The sequence below is a fragment of the Ictalurus punctatus genome, chromosome 12, assembly GCF_001660625.3.
Source record: "Ictalurus punctatus breed USDA103 chromosome 12, Coco_2.0, whole genome shotgun sequence".
NCBI classification, from domain to species: domain Eukaryota; kingdom Metazoa; phylum Chordata; class Actinopteri; order Siluriformes; family Ictaluridae; genus Ictalurus; species Ictalurus punctatus.
Window position 1 is genome coordinate 18,806,192 of NC_030427.2, and position 22,214 is coordinate 18,828,405.

General features: G+C 37.7%; 1 long non-coding RNA gene across 1 annotated transcript in view; it reads right to left on the reverse strand.

Moving 5' to 3' along the window:
* Positions 1–4,477: 4,477 nt before the first annotated feature.
* Positions 4,478–22,214, reverse strand: part of LOC108272425 (uncharacterized) — a 41,593-nt gene continuing 23,856 nt past the window's right edge. The window contains exons 3-4 of the long non-coding RNA XR_001814064.3: positions 14,091–14,200; positions 4,478–4,671 (exon numbers count right to left, since the gene is read on the reverse strand). This is a non-coding gene — a long non-coding RNA (uncharacterized LOC108272425). The remainder of the gene's footprint in view (positions 4,672–14,090; positions 14,201–22,214) is intronic.

Here is a 22,214-nt window from a genome sequence, read left to right on the forward strand (position 1 = left end):
GTTCAAGTGTATTTATTGTCTTCTTGTTTTGTGTCATTGTAATAATATCTTCAAAAAATACTTCCAACTTCCTGTCCATCTTCTAATCACCACCATCCACCATCACCACTACCATCCATCCAACCCACAATCTCATTCGTTGCTAAGTCCAGCATCACTGTCTGACAGTTTGATGTAACCGCAATATGTCAAACTGAAATGTATGCTTTGGGTTGTAAATCCGCTGAAAAAAACATGGAATGCCACTTGAGATCAATATTAAATACATAAATATTAATGAATTAATTAATTACAAGAGGACATTGGAAGAGATGTTCTTTACAGAAGAATACACTGAATTAATAAAACCATTGGCATTATTTTATTAATTCAACAAAACATAAATTAGCAAGTTAAAAGCATGATAGAATTATCCTGTGCATACATTACTAGTTCATGACCTCCATTTAGTATCTTGTAGCTATATTAAGAGGCGCTCACGAGTAACTGTCAGAGCATGAAATAAAAATAATAATAAAATGCAAATTAATAGTATGTGCTTGATCAAGTGCTATTTTATAAGCTGCTGAACAATGAGGGTGGAAGCCATATTGTTAAATTAAACCAAAATTGCAGTTAATTCTGTGATCGTTACAATTATATATTGGCAAGATATACAGTAGGCTCATGTTAGATGAATTTTTCCATTTTAGTCAAGAAAAATCTGGCAACCACAGCAGCATCAACTACACCCAATTTATTTGAATAATCTGAATGAGGAGCCAGGAGAATGTATTACCCATCTCTGAACAAGCTTAACTTTCCCTGCATATATATTGGTGCAGCTTTGGACTGAATACAGCTCCTAGTAATTACAAGGAAAAATAATGATGAACAAAGTATATATTGATTTCTATTTACAAGTCTGCCAGACATTTTAAAGTATAATAATGTTTTTAAAAGAAACACTAAGGTATGTGCTGAGATTGCTGCAGATTGGAGACAAACAGCACACAGAGAAAGCAAGAGAGCACAAACACAGAGGTCATGGAGGAGACCTGGACAGACAGAATGAGCTGGAACAACAGAAAGAGGAGGGCAACCTTTTTTGCCCTGGTCTGCAGTCATGTGTATCCATTCTCTCTCTTTTTTTTTTCCTCTTTGCCAATCCTTTTTCTTCCCCTTCATTCTGCATCTGTCACTCCCTCCATCTCCTTTCCATTTCTCTACTTCATTCCATCCTTCACTCCACTAGCTCGAGGCACTGCTGTCCATTCTCTCCCACTTTGTTATGGAGACACAGCCTATAGAGGCAGCAACAAAGCAAAATTCTCTCTCTTTCCCTTTCCATATTCTGCTATTTATTATTCTACAACCCTGTGATTTCTGTAGTGGGAGTTATTATGATTTTGAATAGACCAGACTGAGGCACTCACTGGACACTATAACGTATTTAAATGTCAGTGAACAATGTACTGACACCTCAGACCTTAAATTAGTATTCAAAAAAAACCTAGTGAAAAACAAGGCCATCTATAAAGCCCAGCGGTACCATCAATTTACCCAAAAAAGAAAATCTCTGTCCATTTTCCATACCACTCATCCTACACAGGGTCATGGGGGAGCCTGGAGCCTATCCCAGGGGACTCAGGGCACAAAGCAGGGGACACCCTGGACAACTGCCAACTATCGCAGGGCACAATTGCACACTCATTCACACTCTGGACAATTTAGAGATGCCAATCAGCCTACAACACATGTCTTTGGACTAGGGGAGGAAACCGGGGTACCCGGAGGAAACCCCCAAAGCACAGGGAGAACATGCCAGCTTCGCGCACACAGGGCAGAGGTGGGAATCAAGCCCCCAACCCTGGAGGTGCGAGGCAAGCATGCTAACCAATAAGCCACCGTACATACCACCCTAAGATGGTATAGGTATCTCTGTCTAATTATATATTTTGATATTGTTCAGTATACACCTGTCATTTCAAAGTGTACTCAAATCAGTGGGGAGGATGCAGTTTTGCCAGGTCAAGCAGGTATTAACTTTTTGCTAACACATTACACTTAAAGCTAATTTTAAGATATTATCAGATTACAGCAACACTGTTACAGTAAGTTTTGATATGATTGTGTGGCTTTTAATACTTGCAAAAATGATAGGTTCTGCATTTTACTCTAATCTCTACCTTTAGTGAAGCAAAAAGAGAGTCTAAATGAACTGCTGATCATTATAATGATGTATACAATTGCATACATATATGTATGATTTCATGTTTTTTAGTGATTTCTTGCTCATTTTTATATATATACTCACCATCCAGTTTATTAGGGACATCTGTGCTCATTCAATTTTACCAATCTGCTAAATGAATAGGGCAGACACATCGCTCTACTTATAATTCTTTTAAAAAAACAACAGCGTTTCCATTTTGACCAATGAAAATATTCCATACTCTCACACACAACAATTACAGATCCTGAGACTACTAAAGAAAACCTACCCATGCAATTACTTTTTTTAATAATTCAATTGCACATAGACTATTACATGCAGAAACTTCAGGTTAATCTGCAACTGTTCCCAAACAAGTTTAGATTAGCCACCCTGGCTCGTGTCCTGCGTGTAAACATACTAGCATGTTTCAAAAAGCAGTCTGTACAGGATTTCGTAGAGTTACGAAATGTTCAACCTTGCAGCGGCTTTCCCCAATAAAATTTGCGATGCAACTTGCAGAGCACTTTTGTTTGTGGAAAACTACTAGAATTGGCTGAATGCGTGTTGTGATGATGCCACATGATGTGTTTTGCCCCAAATCTGTGGAAAATCTGCAGTAATTTTGCAAAATTTCAAGCTCTCCCGAATATTACAGAGTTTGTTTGATTTTGTGTTCATTTCTGCAGTCACAAAATCTCGAAAATCCTGGAGGGACTGAAAAAGCATTTACTGTCTCAAGGCTCTAATGAAACATTTTTGAGTCACTGGTCCCTGCAATACTGTTTCTAAGGTCACAATGGCTAAAATATTTTTGCTTTACTAACAGTGTCAAGTGCCATTTCAAATCTAGCAAAAAGCATTGCTTATGGATTATTCAGTAATAATAGTAAGAGTAAGAGTAGGTTGATACCAGCAGGCACTAAAAAGGATTAAAGCAAATTAAAGAAGATACTAGCAATTGTCCTTGCTGCCAATTTATTTGATGTGGCTATTTACAGGTCTTGAATCAGTGGACAGCGCATTCAACTTTGAAAATGTTTCTTTTATTAGTCCCAGGTTAGTAGAACTGCCACTTATCACTGATTAAGCCAACCGACACTCCAAAGTCAGAGACTGCAGCTTGTATCTTTGACATACAGTAAAGAGCTGTTACAATGCTTTGTTTGCAACTTCTAGACCACACATTCACACTTCACTGCCTTTGCTCTCTAACAGCATTTCATTTAATTACACACAAAGTTTTATTCCTAGCTTGTCAAATTTGCTTGCTCCTTTGAGGTCCGTTAGAAAAATTGTTTTGCAGTTCTTGCAATGATGCCGCATTTCCAACGTTCCAACAGAGAGAAATGCAGCTGTTGCCTAACATTTGATAAAAAACATGGCATATGCAGACTGGCAAAGTAGCGGTCTCTGTTCCCTACACATTCCTCTGCTGTGTTCTGAAAGGCCATTTATAGGTGAATTTATCAAACCTGGCTTATTATAATTTATACAATTTGAATATTATTACCTGACTTTAAAAGCCCTAATGTCACATTCATATGTAGATTCTTTGTCCACTTCAGGGTCCATTCAGTCAGTTTTATTAATGCTATTTAAGGCTGTTTTCACAATTACTTTATTTGCTAAAATCTGCACCAGAGGTTGAAGGGTTGTTGTTTTTTTGTTGTTTTTTTGAACATATTGTAGATATTTTTAATATTTAACATTTGGTTCAGATGGTTTCACACTGCAAAGATATTTAAGTACACCAATTTGGTTGCACATAAGGCTATTCTTTGATTGGTCAGGAGTTTGTGTTGTGTGCTTTGATGGATGTTGTAAGACATGATTATTAGAAAAAAAAAATTCAATATTTAGTAAATAAAAAAAAAAAGAATAGTAAATAAGAAAAATAATATAATTTGCATGGATTATTGCACTGTTATATATGAATTATACAAGCGAGTTCAAATTGCTTATTTTTATTACACTGACAACATTTAGCAGACGCCCTTATCCAAAGAGAGTTTTAGAGGTGCTATGGATCCTCATGCTAGTTCATTAGGTCAGGGACGAATTACACTGAGAAAATGTTGTTGAAAATTTTATTGCCATTAATTAAAGAATATGAAAAATAAATTTAAAAAACGAGCCGACACAAACCGATAAATGAAGACAAATAAAACTAATCATTCAATTATGATAAAGGAAATGGTGCTGTATAAACAAAGGATGGGCCAATTTGTCTGTGAAGAGCCATAAGCCATAGACAAATGTGTCAGTTGATAAGCACACACTTATTATTAATGTTATATTATTCAATATTTTTATTGCCATAGATGTAAGTCAAAATAACTTCCACTTCTGTCTTTCAGGCTTTACCCTGATTATTCATTACGGAGTGTTGTGGGCATCACTACATGCAAATAAGCGCTTTGCACTTACGGGTGAGAGAGAAGCCAGCACTCACTTGAAAATAGTTGTAGGATGACCTGAAAGCAGCAAAAATAACAGTTACTCAGACAACAATAAGCAATGAACTGCACCACATTATCTCCATTCCCACACCTCATGCAAAACTCTCAAAAAAAAAAAACAGACGCACAGATTTTCATCTAAAACAAATCAGAACTCTTTTGGAACAATATACTCTAGTCAAAAATAGAAATTTTTCGCAATCATTCAGCTCATTATGTTTGGAGAAAGGGTGGCACATATGATTCTAAAAACATCATACCCACAGTAAAATATGGAGGTGGGAGCATCATGAAATTGGGCTGCTTCGCTGCAAACAGTACTGGGGCATTACACGTCATCGAAGGAAATATGAATGGAGTGATGTACTGGGACACATTATTGGCCAATCTGGGGAGAATATGAATGTTTCAACAAGATAAGAATCCAAATTATATATAAAATTGCCCTCACTGTATGTATTTTACATAGTAAAGGTTGCACAGAAAGAAGCAGAATATCATCAGTGCTTCTGAGGATGAAGGTGGTGAAATCACTTTATATTCAAAATAGTTGATGATATAATAGTTATTGACAAAACAGAACATTCATTCCATGAGCTTCCAAAGTGCAGATGAGCTCTCAAAGAAGTCATCAGCTAGTCTTCTCTTGTTTTCTCCAATGTACAGCTGATGAGTAGAGATGAGTGACAAAAACTGACCCTTTATGGCTTTTCACTGGCTGTGTTGATAAATGTTCAAGGGAATATTTGATTTGATTCACTTCTGACAAGCAGGTCTTAAAGGTGGTTCCTTAAAACAAGAGTTCTCAAACTTTTTTGCAGCCAGGGACATCGTCTAGAGTAAAAGAATAACCCATGACCCTTTATGTTCATAGCACAGCTTTAATTTTACGGAAAAAAATAGACATGGTAAATATATACCATCCTATTAATTTTATTCAGGCCATTACAGATTTTTATTCCTAAACTGTCCAATCCTCAATGATGTATCTAAAATGCTGTATTAGGGGTGCAACACAATGCACTGTATCTGTATTTGTTTAGTGTATAAATTTTTATTTATATGTGGACCCTACAAGACACTGATAAACAGTGAAAACAAAATCAATTGGTGTTGAAGCCATGGTGAACTTGCAACAGCAGCAAATCATTGACTTACAACAACAAAATCAGCACATCAATGAAATGCTCCAAAACATGGCTCAAAGAATGACAGCTAAGTATATCCACCAACGTGTGAGTGTTAGCAAGTGAGCCAAACTCTTATTGCTTCCCATGACTCCAAAATATCTATACCTGAAACATTTGAACACAAAAACAGGGATTGCAGAGGACTTCTGCTACAGTGTTCCCTATACATTGCACCCAATCCATCCAGGATCAGCACCAATGCGTCTAAAATGTATTTCATTATATCCCTGCTTAGATGGAGGGCACAGGAGTAGGCTACTGCTATCTGGAAAGCACAAGGGGAGGAGACACAGTCCTATGAGCAGTTTACATATTTGTTAAGGAGGTGTTTTTTTTTTTTTTTTTAATCACCCATCTGAGAGTAATGCATCTGGAGAGGAGCGCTTCAAAATTCACCAAAGTAACAAACTGGCTATTGAGTATGCCCTCACTTTTCACACACTAACTGTACAGGCCCTCATTCCAGCTTATTTGAGAGGACTGCGGGATGACATTCTAAGAGAATTGGTCTGCAGAGACCAATCGCTTACCCTAAACCAACTGATTTCCCTCTAAATCAGGCTGGACAACCTTCTGTGTGAAAGGAAATCACACTACTCAAAATCTGGAAAACTGGCCCTTGAGGAGTGAAGGAATTGGCTGGAAGGAGCACTCCGTCCCTTTGTTGTGTACATGGATCATCAGAACCTGGAATACATGGAGTTCACAATATCCTACAGACCTCTAAATAAGAATGGCGATGCGCTGTCCACAGTGCATGACCCAGAACCCAAAGATCTGTCATCTCAACCCATCCTATCCTCTGGGAGATTTCCAGGACCAGGAGATTTCTGTTGCTGCAACAGGTGACCCTGGAACAAGTGACAAACCACCCAGGAAGGTGTACATGCCAGAAGCTATTAGGGGTATGTTAATTACCTGGGCACATACTTCGACAGCTATGGGTCATCCTGGGGTTGTCAAAATGGCACAATTATTGACTAATCACAAGCCGATGTGGAGAACTTTGTGATGTCCTGTTCTGTTTTTACCCAATCCAAAACTCCTAGACAACTTCCAGCTGGTAAACTTCAGCCCTTGTCCGTAACTCAGAGAGGATTTTGTCTCATCTTCCAGAATCTGAAGGTAATCGCAGCATACTGTTTGCAGTAGATCGGTTCTCTAAGGCTTGTTGTTTGATCACTTTTCCAGATCTCCCCACTGCCCTGTTCAACATGTCTTCTGACTGTTTGGCCTGCCAGCAGACATCCTATCTGACCGGGGTCCTCAATTCATATCACAAGTGTGGAAGGCCTTCATGGAGAGGTTGAGCATCAAAATCAGTCTCACATCAGGGCATTATCCAGCATCTAACAGCCAGGTGGAGAGGCTTAACCAGGAACTCGGCTGGTACATCCATAGTTTCTGTGGTGACCATCAGAGGGAATGGTCTAGGCTCCTTCCCTGTTCTAAATATGCCCAAATCTCTGATCCACTCTTCTTCAGGAATGACACTATTCCAAGGCTATCTGGGTTATCAGCCATCTTTATTCCCTTGGCCCATGGGTAATGAGGAAGTACCAGCCGTGGATGATGGTGCAGTGGGGAGATATGGGAATCAGCTCACGTACAACCAAAGAGGTCTCGCAAATGCCAAAAGGTTCAGGCCCATTGTCATCACACCATTGTCATCGCAGTAGACACTGGAATACAGACCTGGAGAGAGAGTCTGGCTATCCACCTTAGGACACCCATCTAAGAAGTTATTCCCATGATTCATCAGCCCATTCAAGATTCTGAGAAGAGATAACAAGGTAACATACAGACTTCAGTTACCATAACAATTCAGAGTTTCCCTTCATTTCATGTCTCTCACATTAGGCCTGTTGTCTTGGAGCAACTGCAGGAAGCGATCCCCTGTGATACATCACCTCCAGCTCTCACTATAGATGCATCTCCAGCATATGTAGCGGGGGGCCCTCCTGGACTCCCGCAAGAGAGGGTGATGGCTCCAGTATCTGGTGGACTGGGGTGGGCTATGGTTCAGAGAAGCACTAATGGGTGCCAGGCAAGGAGGTTCTAGACCTCCTTCTCATGAAGGAATTCCATTTTTGCTTCCCTGATCACACGGCATCAATAGGCGTTATTAGAGCAATACAGCACTAGCAGTATCACTTATTTCAAATATAAGATACTGCTAAAATGGCAAAATTCTTGTGCTGTTGTTCCACTTCAGAGCTCACACCTCAGTGAAAGGTATCGCCTTGTGTGAGTGAATATAATATTCAACAAGTGTCAAATCAAAAACAGGACTTTTTATAATTAGTAGGTGCTGTTCCATCTTCTGGGAATTTAAAACGGACTGTCAACAGATGAAAAGAAGGAAAAAGGGAGTTACAAAATAATGAAAACGGTGAATTGACAGGAGGTCTAGAAGCCAAAAGATAAATGCAATAGCCAAATGCAAAAGAGATCTATGAGAAGTGACTCTCACCCACTTGTTCATCCTCCATTAGCATTCATTTACTCTCCCTAGCTTACATTCCCTCCCCCATGCACACACTCTCTCTCTCTCTCTCTTTTTCGCCCCAATAAACAACAAAATGATGATTGACCTGACAGCCTCCGCAATATATTGTATGTTTAGACAATGATGCCACCACACTCCTTTGTCTCACAGTTCTGTGGTTAATTGAAGCACTTTATCAAAGCTCATGCAGCCACCCCATTATTCAGCTAATTGAGAGACATTGTGTTTGTCTCTTGAAACACTCTAGTGAACCATTGACGGTCTATGTCTTCTTTTATGTCATATCTGACCAAGTCCGATCAATTCTGTCTCCCTTGCTGATTGATCACCAATGGCCAATCACCTGTATTGATGTAGAGGTGTGACATTAGCAATTTCTCAAGCTTAGGACAGCTTTAGTCAGTCCATCTGGGAACCTCCAGCACTACTTTATTCTCTGCATCCTCCCTCCTTTGTTCAAACCCCGATCCATTCATCTCTGTCTACTGCTACCTGACTGTTTTCCATCATCCATCTCTCTCCCAGTTCCATTACAGACTTATTTAAGCCACTGTTACAACTCATCCATTTCCTCTGTCTTTGAAACACATGCTTCATATGTATGAATACGATAGCACACTATTTTACACTCATATACCACTTTCTCTTATTTGTTCTGTCCCTTGAGCTGCTCAACTACCCCAAACCCTCCTTCCCCCTTGTCCATACAAGGCCAATTAATGTTGATCCAAGCTTCCGTTGGACTCTCCAGAGATGCTGCTAATTAAACATACGCCATTATTTTCTCTCTCTCTCTCTCTCTCTCTCTCTCTCTCTCTCTCTCTCTCTCTCTTTTCAGAGCTCTCTGATATTTTAGGCAGCCAATATGGAAATGATCTACATAGCGTAACAAATCAGTTTCTAGATGCAACTAAAGGCAAAGCAATGGTACATTTAATATACAGTGCCTGCCATAACTATTTGGACACCTTGATCTCTTTCACATTTTGTAGTGCTACAAACTGGAACTGCAATGGACTTAATTGAAATTATGTCATGACATTACACAAAATAGCCCAGAAATCAATATAGTTATTATTGGTTACAGTAAAACAAAATTATTTACAAATAAAAAAAAGGACCCCCCCCCCGCCCCTTCATTGATTCACTCATTTATTTTCAGTAACTGCTTTATTGTGGTTAGGGTTGCAGAGGGCCCAGAGCCTATACTGTGGAAACTAGGCAGAAAGCAGGAGAATTCACCCAGGGTGGGACACTAGTCGATCACAAGACACCATGACACCATGCACACACACATTCCCACCTAGGGGCAATTTAGCTGCCTCGCTGCATGTTTTGGGATAGTGGAAGTAAACCAGAGAACCTAGAGGAAACCCACATACATGCAAGCAGAACATGTGAAACTCTGCATAAACAGTTATCTGATCTCAGGACTGAATCTGGGAAGCTGTGAGTCGGCGACACTAACTACTGCACGAGTATCCCTTCTGAATTATATGGTGGAGCAATATATGTAATTCTGGCTTGGCGGAAAATTCAAAGGACAAGAGTCCTAGGAAATGTGCTGCAAAGGGTGCACTGATGAGAGGTGTACCTAGTATTAGACTGGCCAAATCTATGGTCTTGCTCCAATTCTGACCAACTGCGCAAAATCAGTCAAGATGGAGACTTTCAATTTGACCTTTTGGGTTCAAAACCACATAATAGGTGTCACATAATGGCCATGTTGTTCATTCATATATACAGTCATTGTTTGGAAATGACAAGGACTCAATTCAGAGAAAAATAGAATAACATCCAACCAATCAATCAGTTTAAAAAATATCAATATTAGCAAACCTAGTCTATCAATACATATAAAAGTAAGCTGAATAAACAGGTCTCAAATGTGAATACCATGGAAAAACATAACTCTATAGATCTTGCATTACATCCAGTACACAACTATGTTGCTCATGAAAATTGATTAATATTGTGTTATACCAAAACTGATACTGCAGAGGTTACGTTCTCTAAAAGGAAAAGCTATCACATATTTTCTCAGAAAATATTTCTAAGGTTGGTCAGGCTTTTTAAAAAGCAGAGATGCATTCCCGTTTTAGGTTTTTTTAAAAGCCAATTAAAATGCTAAGGAAAGCGAAAGACAAATGTGGTGAGAATTTATTTTGACATTTTATAAGGTGGCTGTTGGAAAAATTTAAATGCATTTATATAATTAATACTTGGCCAAAACGGGTCACTGATGTGCTTGCTGTGAGACTAAATTCGGCAAGTAGCAGTAGTATTCTTTATTTCCAATGTGAAGAGACATCTGCATAGGAAATAATGGATGTGTATCCAAATGGGAATAAAATTATCAGACGACCACTGAGTTTGGTGAAAAACAGAAGGCAATTCAGCCAGTAATTTTCTCAGAGGAGGACGAAGAAAAACACCAACATGGCCAATCATGACGGAAATAAAGAGTACAGCGTAGCACCTGTGGAATAGAAAAGTACCCCAGGACCCCCATGTACATTTAATCCCATCCTAATAGGGCTATAGACTTCAGGATGATGCCTGTGTATTATTATGTACAGTGCTTAAACTAGTTTCAGAGCTGAAAATAATAAGCAAACACGCTACAGCGTTTGCAGCTTTGCATAGGAAATAATAACTTCATAATTACAGATCAACTTCAAATCCCTTCTGAAGTAATTTCCTTCTCATTGTGCTAATTGTAGTGTAAGCCATTCACAGAGACAAAAAAATATGTGCTATATCCACTACACCATTTGTCATTTGTGTTTTTCCTCTGACCCTGCTGCACTGTAAAAAAAAAAAAAAAAAAAAAAGAAAGAAAAAAGTTGACTTAACTTAAAAGTTCAAGGCAACTTGCTGCACAGCTTTTTTGAGTTTACTCAACTTAACTTCACTTAACTCAATTTTTAACCTTGAGTTGAGTAAACTAAAAAAAAAAGCTGTGCAGCAAGTTGCCTTGAAATTTTAAGTTAAGTCAACTTTTCTTTTTTGCAGTGTGGTTTTATACACAAGGGTATAAGTGAAAAGTTGTTTTTTGTACCATTCACTATAAACCCTTGAAACAGCAGTGAGTGAAATGTGCATGATTACATCCAAATGCTATACTTTACCTGTGGGTATACAGTATATAGTATAATTACATAAATACTCTAGGAACAAATTTTTAAAAATATTTTCTGACAGTACATTTGTTCAAAATATCCACAATGTATTTGTGAATAATGTAAATTTGTTTGTGTGAAGGGGATGTTTGTATTGTTTTATTGTGCTGTTTTCTGTCTCTTCAAATAAATTAAAAATTAAAGTGACCCTGCTGGCTATTCTACCGGTTGGTCTTTATATAGCTAGTAGCCTACATTGTGATATGTAGTCTGATTTAGAGCACTAGTAATCCGGATTTGGCAATCTTGAAAGGTTTGTATCAGGATCAGTGTGAGCCAATCTAATGTTGCTTCGAAAAACTGACACAACAGTAAGTTGGATTACTTGATCCTTGATACCAAAACATGGGATTTTCAAATCCAGATCCAAAACTTTTTGACCAACTTTGCCCTGAGTATGAATGAAACTCACCTGCAATCAAACTATTCCCTTTAAATAACATGGACTCCCAGCATTGTTTTTTTTTTTTGTTTTTTTTTAACTAAGTCTCACTTCAGCATTGCACCTATGACAAGTTCAAGCTTTTGCTCTCTGTCTTGATTAGGGTTCGATTATAGCTTGCTTCACACTTACCGACCACTAGACGTGTCCAATTTATGCCTGACGTTTCATATTTCCTATCTATTTTGTTTGTTTGCTACATTGGTTTTAATAAAACCAGAAAACCTGCACTCTGTCTGTCCTCTTCATGACACTTGAAAATCACACTGCTTTTGAACACATTTGGTCAACTAATCACACTGCTTTTGAACACATTTGGTCAATTTACCAGGAATGCAAGATATAAGGAAGAAGAGATAGTTCTGAGCACATGTAAATAATAATAATAATAATAATAATAATAATAATAATAATAATAATAATTTAAAAATCTGTGTCCATTCTAGCCTGTACATCTTTTGCTCTGTTCTTTGGTAATGGCAGGTCTCACCTTTCACTGCTCTCCACAAGCATTTTTAAAAGCTGTAATCTCTCACTGTGGTCCCAAAACACATTTTTCTTTCAGTTTTTTCTATTTTCCTAGATCTCCCACTATCCCTCTCTCAAGCCCCTTTGTGTCTCCACAGCATGTGCGTCAAGCTGCAGTGAGTGTAGATGGCCTGTCAAACCTTTCCTTCAGCCCAAGGAGTATATTGAGGCTGGCCACATAATTACAGCCTTATCTTAACTCATTCATGGGGTCCTCACACACTGACGTCGGAAAAGGTTCCAATTACAATAAGCAATTATCTGTAAGGGTACTACCTAATTCACTGGAGTCATTGGAGCTGTATTGGGGCCTGGGGAGTGTGTCACAGCTAGACCCTGATTACTAAACTCACAGTGAAAGCAAGATTGGACATTTATCTTGAACGTTGGACAAGATCTTAAACGTGAGTACAAATTTGAAAGCTCATGTGTAGTCACAGGCTTTGCACAGACATGATCAAAAGTACTGCTTAAATTTGTGCATTATGAAAGTATGTTTCCTTTGTCACTTCACTGTTTTCTGTTTTATTAACAGTTTATGTAAAAAAAATAATAATAATAATAAAAACATGTTGCATGTTGCTGTACACTAGAAGCTTGCTTTGCTAGAAAAAAGGCTGGACACAGAATATGAGGATGAGAGTGATGGAAAACCATTAGACACCCACATACTGTACACACAGAAAGATGCTCTTTTGCCCTTGGCTCACTACCTTCCCTTTCTTGGACAACAGCTCACCAGCACATTAAATAGTACCATCATTTTAGCCACTTTTCCTTGTTTTTGCCAACCACTTCAACCCTTTCCCCCTCTCTTCATCTGCCCTGCTTCCTGAAGCCATTATAGCCATTTCTACTTTCTCCATAATTGGACTACTCTGCTTCTGTAATTTTTTTAAGAAAATGTCCACCTTTAACCATCTCCCACATCATCCTTTTGTACTACTGACTACATAGTCACCAACCCTTCTGTGCTCTTCTTTTGATAGAGTGATGGTTAACTGAATAGCAGACACAGCCTTAATGCCAACAGCTTTTTATCTTATTTATGTCTCTTCCTCTGGTTATGGGGGCAGAAAAATGGTTCCAAAATGAATATTAGAAGGGGAAAAAAGCAGTAATATAAAGGTAGTAAACAAAGTGTATAAGTGTGAGGAAAGCTTTATCAACAATCTGTGCATGCATAATAAGTCAACAATTTATATAATTGTCTTGGGTCAAAATACCAGTAAATACAGTAAAGAAAATAATAAATCATAATCTAATAAGCAAGGATAGCAAGAGTCATACACAATAATGGCAAAAGCAAGGAACATAGTTCAGAGCTTAAACAAGACATAAGGTATTGGATAAGGTTCTGGATTGAATGAATGGACATGACCAGTTTATTTAGCGGAGGTCCAGGTAGTGACCCTGAAGTAGGTGAAAGTGGCAGAACTGTGGAGAGTTCACCTCTGTTGTTGAGGAGCAGCGCTGATCTGAGTTTTAAATTACAGTAATTCAGGTCGCTGATTGAAAGCCAAACCACCAGTCCAGAGCTGAGGATTAGTTCTGGTCGCTGGTGTGCATAGAATTTCTCTCACCTGATTGCTGTCTGGCAAATGTGTGCCATTTCCCAGGTTTGTGTTCTCCTTATCTTCTCATCTACTGCTGGTACCTCAGACAGTTCTCCAGCCCATGGATGGTTGATAGCCTAACATGCACAGAAATTATCAATTTGGACATTAGATTGTGGCTGGTAAGCTGAAAAAAGACTGACATTAATGTTAAGTTGTTTACAGGAAGCTTTCCTGAACAGGGAAGTGAACGGGACAGATCAGACACAGAATACCACACTCTGGTATGTCATAGTATCTGAATACTTCCTTAAAAATGGTTTCACAACCATTCACTAACACAGACTCCTAGAGTTCTGTAATAATCCACAGTCAGTACTTATGAATGAGAGTTATTAGGGACACAGCTGTTGTACAAGAAACAGCTGGGAACAATGTGAGCTGAACAAAAGTTGATGCTGAACATAAGCATTCAGACTACAGTTCTTCAGGTATGCGTTACTGATTACACATAATCAGTCACAGGAACCCCTACTGCACAAAGTTTCCTTTTTTGAGCTCTAGATAGCAGTACCTTTTGGCGTTGCTGTTCAGTTGAGAGCAATCTGTTCTGCGCTGTGAAAATATCAAGTTGAGGAACTATAGCATCTTTTTACAGCACAAATAACCTGATAAAATATCTTAACCAATAAACTCAGCACAATGAGCAGCAACATGGCAGGAAACAATGATGCAGCAAACTCTTGAGCATTTAGTTCTATCTAGGTGAGACAACACTGTTACCCAGTATGCTGTTCTTGACAATCAGCCTCTATCGGTCATTAACAGCAAGGCATTCATACACAAGGAAGCGTTCTTTACTTATGGCTGCACAGAAATGTATCAAGACCTGCTCTTCTCCACTGAAACCCTACTTGATTCTAGATAACGAATATTGCTACTGAATCTATTTGGTGGCCAACTAGTACTAAGCTTCTGACAACAATTGAAAAATCAATAGAATTAGACTATTTTCGCAGAACGTACCCAAGACTTTCCTCCAGAGCTCTAATGCATGATTTTCTATAAATCTTTTGTTGTTTATTGCTTGAAGTGCTGTCAAAGTTCATTTCAAAGGTTAAGTAACATAAACAGGATTATTGTTTAGTGAACTGTAAAGTGAAACATCAAAGAATTTTATGAAGCCCACGCTCTCCTAACGACATTTTCCACACTGACCTCTTCCTGTCACTCTGCTAAATGGGCACAGCAATGATTGGTAGCAGTGATTAGTACCAATTAATTTAAAAATAAATAAATAAAATAAAAAAAAAACAATAGTAACATGATGCAGAATTGTTTACGTTATTAATTTATATGCACCAATTATTTCAAAAAATGTAAAAGACAACAGAACATTGTGAAATGGCTGTGACACACATCATTTTGCTTTCGTACTGCTATCACATTTGGTTACTGTGATAACCTAACAGGTCTTCATTTTGTCTTAAGCAAGTTTTCGCACTCAACAGTATTTGCACGCAATCCATAATTAACTGTACGTAAAGGAACAGCCAGGGGCAGCTTCTTTCAATGTGCTTGCAGGGCTAAGCCCACCTGTCTTTCAAAGATTAAAAAAAAAAAAAAAAAGTCCATATAAGGTTTTATTTTTGGCATCCAATCCAGATTATTTGTGGTTAACAAATGCCTTAAAATGGATTATGTTCGACTTCTGTGGAGTCAACAGCACCAACAGTGGTTACAAAAAAAGCCACGCCGAACGGTATGAAGCAATGCTGTAATCTCAGTGTTGCCAATGTTTTTCAGATCAAAGTAGCTAAAGCACACTCCAGAAGTCACCAGATGATGTCATAGACTAATCTATTTTCATTGATTCATCATGATCATTGGCATATCAAGCTACAGATAAAGGTACATGAAGGAGAAGGATTTTCTGAAGACACTTAGAATAGAATAACATAGAACAGGATAGAATTCTATCCAAATAGAAAATAATAGATTTTTGTTTTTAGGAGAAATTAAAAGTAGATAGACTGAGCACATAATGTCCAATCAAAGTACAAATCCCCCAAAAGGACAGACAAACCAAGTTTAGTGTTTGAGGGTTTGAAATGAAAGCGTTTTTCTCTCTACCTTGTTTACCATTCAGAGGACACACGGCATAAACCCAGTCAAGCATCACAGACTTTAAACAGTAAAATATTATAAATCACTAACTGCCATTAAGTGTGTGTGTTCCAATATTCTTCTTATTCCATCAATGAGATACAGTGATATAATGTAATGCTCTACACCAAATTTTTGTCAAGCAATTGATTGATATACAGTTTTAATCTCCCATCTCATATCACCACCAGCTGCTGCTGGGAATAATATTTGGACCAAAACATTCAAATAAACTGCTACAGGGATATGTACTTTTGTTTTTTGCTGTATTTGACAAGGTGCAGTGTTATTTTGAATGACAAGTCTGTACTTTAAAGCAGATTTCTGAATGAAATACCTCATGAATACCACAAAACACAAACTAACGAGTGCTGGAAATATCCTTATTTATATTTGTTACTCATGCCATTTCCAGCAAAGCACTGAACACAAAAATAGATGACAGTATGATGGTAACACAAGGTCATCTATAGTCTTTACGCAACATCTATAATGACCCCAATGTCTTCAAGATTCAGGAGATTCCCAGTTTTCAGCCTCTGCTGAAGGAAAAGAGTGTGTACTATTGACTGCAGCCCCACTGTTCCAGTATTGATCTCTGTGTCCTGGCAAACATTCACACTATTATTGATGCAAACACAAATTTATTCCGTTCTTCTAGACAAAAATGTTCTTAAGTTTGTCCCACTTAGGGAATCCTTAAATCCCTTAAACAGGTGCCTGCTCTGAATTTGTGCTCTATTTGGGGTACTGCACATTCAGAAGTGTTTTATTCCTCTTATACCACAGCTATTTGCCAAGTTCTATTTACTAAGTTTTACTAATATATTTTAAAAATCTGTTTAGTTATATTTAATGGTGTGGAACATAAGCAAAATAAGTTGGTTCCTGTTATCACTTACTTTACTGAAGCTATAACAAGTCACACAATCACTAGCTTCTATTTATTTATTTTTCTTTAATTTAATGACAAAAAACAGAGAAAGTGCAAAGTCCTCCGTACTGAAAACTTTCCTGTGTCTGAAAACGGGAAGTTACAGCTTTACCTCTGACTGATACTGTGCTGACACTGGAGACTCCTTCCATAAATGTTACATGTACAGATTCAGAGGTAGATGAAAGTGCTTTCATCTTTTTTTAATTCAACAAACTACAAAAGAAACAAATCAGGGAGAACACAAAACAGGAGTGCACAAACACAAGAAACCAGAGAAAGAAATTCAAAATACATAGGAGGGTGTCCTCTGGTGGTCTTGCAGGGAACTGTCTGTGGTGGACATTACAATAGAAAACTTATCATAAATGTACTGTATCAATGATCATACGTTTTCCTTTGTTAAATAATATGTTTTCTTAATCAGCTTATTATTAGCCTTAGATTATGTACAGCATCCATTGTTATTGTGCATGAGCATTCATATAAACCTATGATCTGCAACTGCACTACTGTCATAGCTGCTGTTATTGACAATTAATAAAACCTTCTGACCAATCAGAATCCAGAATTTAACCATGATTTGCTATAAATTACTTTAGGACCAAAGTAATTTCTGACCAATTACTTTGGTATTAAAGTAATTCTGACCAAATTACTTTAATTTAACGATAAAAAGACAATGAGTGAGTGTTTATTTCAGTGTGTGTGTGTGCCTTAACAAGCTGCTGCCTGAGAGTGAATGCCTCAAGCTATTCAGCATGAAGCCAGACGCAGAGATCAAGTAGTCCTGTGCATGGCCAGATGCTCATTCTGGACCTTCAGCAAATGGATGCTAGTATGCTCTGGTGTGTGAGAAGTCCTGTCTAAATGGGAAAAAAGTATAATTTTTTTAATAGATTTTTGCAGCTGTTATACTGTATATATACACAACTGTTATATTGGTTATATTATATATTTTGGAAACTTTTTTGGAAATATTTTGGATCTATGGAAAGCTTCAGTTCTGACGATTTATGCTAATGATGTAGCCTATTCGTCCTTGTTTAAAAAGATTATCTTGGGTATAAAAAGTGTATCATAGAGAAACAGAGTCTTTCAGAAGTAAAGATGGGCAGAAGTTCACCAATCTGTGACAAACTGTGTCTACAATTTATGGAACAATTTCAGAACAATGTTCCTCAATGTAAAATTGCAAAGTCCATGAACATCTCCTCATCTACAGTACATATCATCAAACGTTTCAGAGAATCTGGAGAAATCTGTGTGCAAGGGACAAGGCGAAAATCAATACTGCACGATCTTCAGACCCTCGGATGGCACTGCATTAAAAACAGGAATGATTCTGTTATGGAAATCACTGCATGGGCTCAGAAACACCTCCAGAACTCACTTTCTGTAAACACAGTTTGTTATGTCATCCACAAATGCTGGTTAAAGCTCTATCATGCAAAGAAGAAGCCATATGTTAACATGATCCAGAAATGCTGCTGTCTTCTCTGAGCCAAAGCTCATTTAAAATGGACTAAGGCAAAGTGGAAAACTGTTCTGTGGTCAGATGAATAGTAATTTGAAATTCTTTTTGGAAACTATGGTCACAGTGTCCTCTAAACTAAAGAGGATTAAAATGGAGAGGGACCATCCGGCTTTTTATCAGTGCTCAATTCAAAAGCCTACATCTCTGATGCTATGGGGGTCTTTCCCATTTCTTCTGGAATTCAATTAATGGATCTTGTATGGTAGCACTACTTGAATTGTTCGCTGCTTGATATATCGCTTTGCTTGTATCTTTCTCATTTGTAAGTCGCTTTGGATAAAAGCATCTGCTAAGTGAAGAAATGTAAACGTAAATGGGGATGTATTAGTGTCTATGGAATGGGCAGCTTGCACATCTGGAAAGGCACCATCAATGCTGAAAGGTATATACAGGTTTTAGAGCAATATATGCTTCCATCCAGGTTGCATCCCATCTTTACTTCTGAGAGACTCTGCTTCTATAAGATACTCTTTTTATACCCAATCATGTTACAGACCTGTTGCCAATTAACCTAATTAGTTGCAAAATGTTGCTCAAGCTGTTACTTTTCCGCCACACTTACTTTTGCAGCCTTTGGCCATCAAATTCGACATGTTGTGGCCATCAAATTCGAAATTACCTTATGTTTTTCTTAAAATCGTACATTACCTCAGTTTAAACATTTGATATATTTTCAATGTTCAATTGTGAATAAAATATGGGTTTATAAGATTTGCATTCTGTTTTAGTTACATTTTACACAGCATCCCAACTTTCTTGGAATTAGGGTTGGAATTTTCCATGTAAGCATGCAACTTAAAATACTGACGTTTTTTTTTTATGTCAAAAATAAAATCAAAACATCATTTCATCAATTTATCATCATCATATTGGTATTTTATGGCCATTTATTTTGGTAAAATTTTCTTGATGAACTGCAAAATGAGTACCAAAATGAAAAATTAGAAGCAAATATCCAGCAGTTGGTGCCAGTGATCATGCTAATTAATTAGTTTAGTAATGTAGCTATAATAGTCACCTTATTTATAGTTCTATATTGCATTTATGCATATTGGATGTATTACCTATTAAAAAATTTTAAGTAAAAAAGCTGGTTTCTAATTTTGTTTATATGTGCATATTAGGCAAACGGTGGCTTAGTGGCTTAGAGCACATTTGCCTCCCACCTCCAGAGTCCGGGGTTTGATTCCCGCCAGGGCCATGTGTGCGGAGTTTGTATGTTCTGCAAACCCCCGTGCTGCGGGGGTTTCCTCCGGGTACTCCGGTTTCCTCCCCAAAGACATGCATGGTAGACATGGTATGTCTGATTGTCCGTATCCGTGGCGTGTCTAAATTGTCCGTAGTGTATGAATGTGATTGTGCCCTGCGATGGACTGGCACCCTATCCAGGGTGTACCACGCCTTGTGCCCGATGCTCCCTGGGATTGGCTACAGGTTCCCCGTGACCCTGAAGAAGGAGTAAGCGGTAGATGGATGGATGTGCATATTATTTTGACAAATTGACAATTGTGGTAGAGAATTTTTTTGTCCGGTGGGTCAAATATTGAAATATTTTAATGCTCAACTATTTCAAAATTACATAATAGAACTTGGCTTTACACCATGTTACAGGTGTATACAGTCTGTTACACCATGTTACTACTATATAACCTTCTATACTTTAGAGCTGTAATTAGCACGGATCCAGATCCAGTCCTGTTCCCAAACTTAATTCTGGCCATTTTGTCATCAATATTGAGTGAATTTGGGCTTGAGTTAGGAGATATTCCATGGCTTATAGTTGCCACCAGCAGACCGTATGAAATTGGAGCACATTTTACTGTCAACTTTTGAAGAAAATCCATTTTAAACTAGAGTCTTTTCATGTCCCTTTGGGAGAATCCTTAAAGGCTCTATGTAAAATGCAACACTGCCAATGATCTCAAGACAAAAACCCTGTATAATCACACAAAGACATAATATATGCAAAAAAGCTGATAGACACAAAAGCAGCGTTTACTTTCATGTTCAGTGTCTTAGCGGTTGTTCTTTACCCCTGTAAGTGGCTTTCTCCATTTACATGTACAGCATTTGGCAGACGCCCTTATCCTTATATAGCAAAGGTGATATAACAACCACCAATCCACAACCCCGATTTAAAGAACAAACATTAAATCTGAGGAACACATATTTTGCTCTCCGCTGAGAACATTCCTCAGATGTAATGTTCGTTCTTTAAATCAGCATCAAGGGGAATAACGTTTATATATACACTTTACTATATAAGGATAAGGGCATCTGCCCAATGCCATAAATGTAAATTGAGAAATCTGCTGACATGTACACGGGGGTAAAGAGTAACCAGTCAGACTTTGAATCTAAACATAAAAATGCTGCTTTCCTGTCTTAATCAGCATTTTTGCATATATACTGGGCATGAGAATCATAACTGGTACTAGTACAAGCACGTTATCACTTGGTCCATTTTTTTCAAATAAAAAATTGTGAAGGTCTCGCTCTACCTGTTGCTTTGGTCTTTGTCCACACCTGCTTGTACTGCCTGCTGGAGGACATGGACTTGCAACAGGTTATGCATCAGCACTCTACTGCTTTTCTTGCAATTCCCAGATGTGCAATGTTGACTATACAGCTGAATTTGAACCGCTGAATTTGTGGAAGCGAATTTTAAAGTGAATTTAAATGGACTGAAATGTAACTTAAATATTATAGGGTTTTTTTTTTTTTTTTTAACAAACTGAATACTTTGGAAGCAAACTTTGGAAGGTGAATATTGATTATTCAACGTTTAATAATTAAATTATTTCCAAATTGTGAAATATTCCCAATTTAAAATATTCACAGCTTAAATATACAAGCAATTTGAATTGTAGCCCCTAAAAATGCAAGCGCTGTAAATACAATTCCTTCAAATGCAAGAACAAGGCTTTTTTCCACCGACTAGTGCAATTCAACATGCTTTTTTGTTTGAAAGACATGTCACTATTTTACTTCCGTACAGAAAGGAAATTTATTTATAATTGTGCATTTCAGCATGGTGTTTTACCATTAACTTCTATTAACTTATAGAAAGTGTGGTTTACCGTGGAGCGTTCAGGCCTGGGGGGTCCAAAATGAATACACACTGACTTCTTGCATGCTCATAAAGACATCCCACTTTATTCATGCAAACCAAAAGTATTTATACACTGATAACAGCAGTGCTTGGACGGTTTCTACTGGTCCATGTGTCAGACAGACTGAAACAAAAAAACACACAGCACCTAGTCATAATACAAAATAAGTCCTGTGTCATGTTGACACAAATACAGGTGTATTTCAAGTATATGGTATAATCAAGGATAGCATTTGAGCAGCTTATTTAAAGAGGTAATTAAATGAATACAAGGTAATTAAATGATTACATTCATCATAGGTATTTGATAGCCGTTCATAATATAAGAGAGTACATGATAAGAGAATTTCCTTTCAGAAAGTTAAACAGACAACAATACATGTATTATAATACAATATTAAA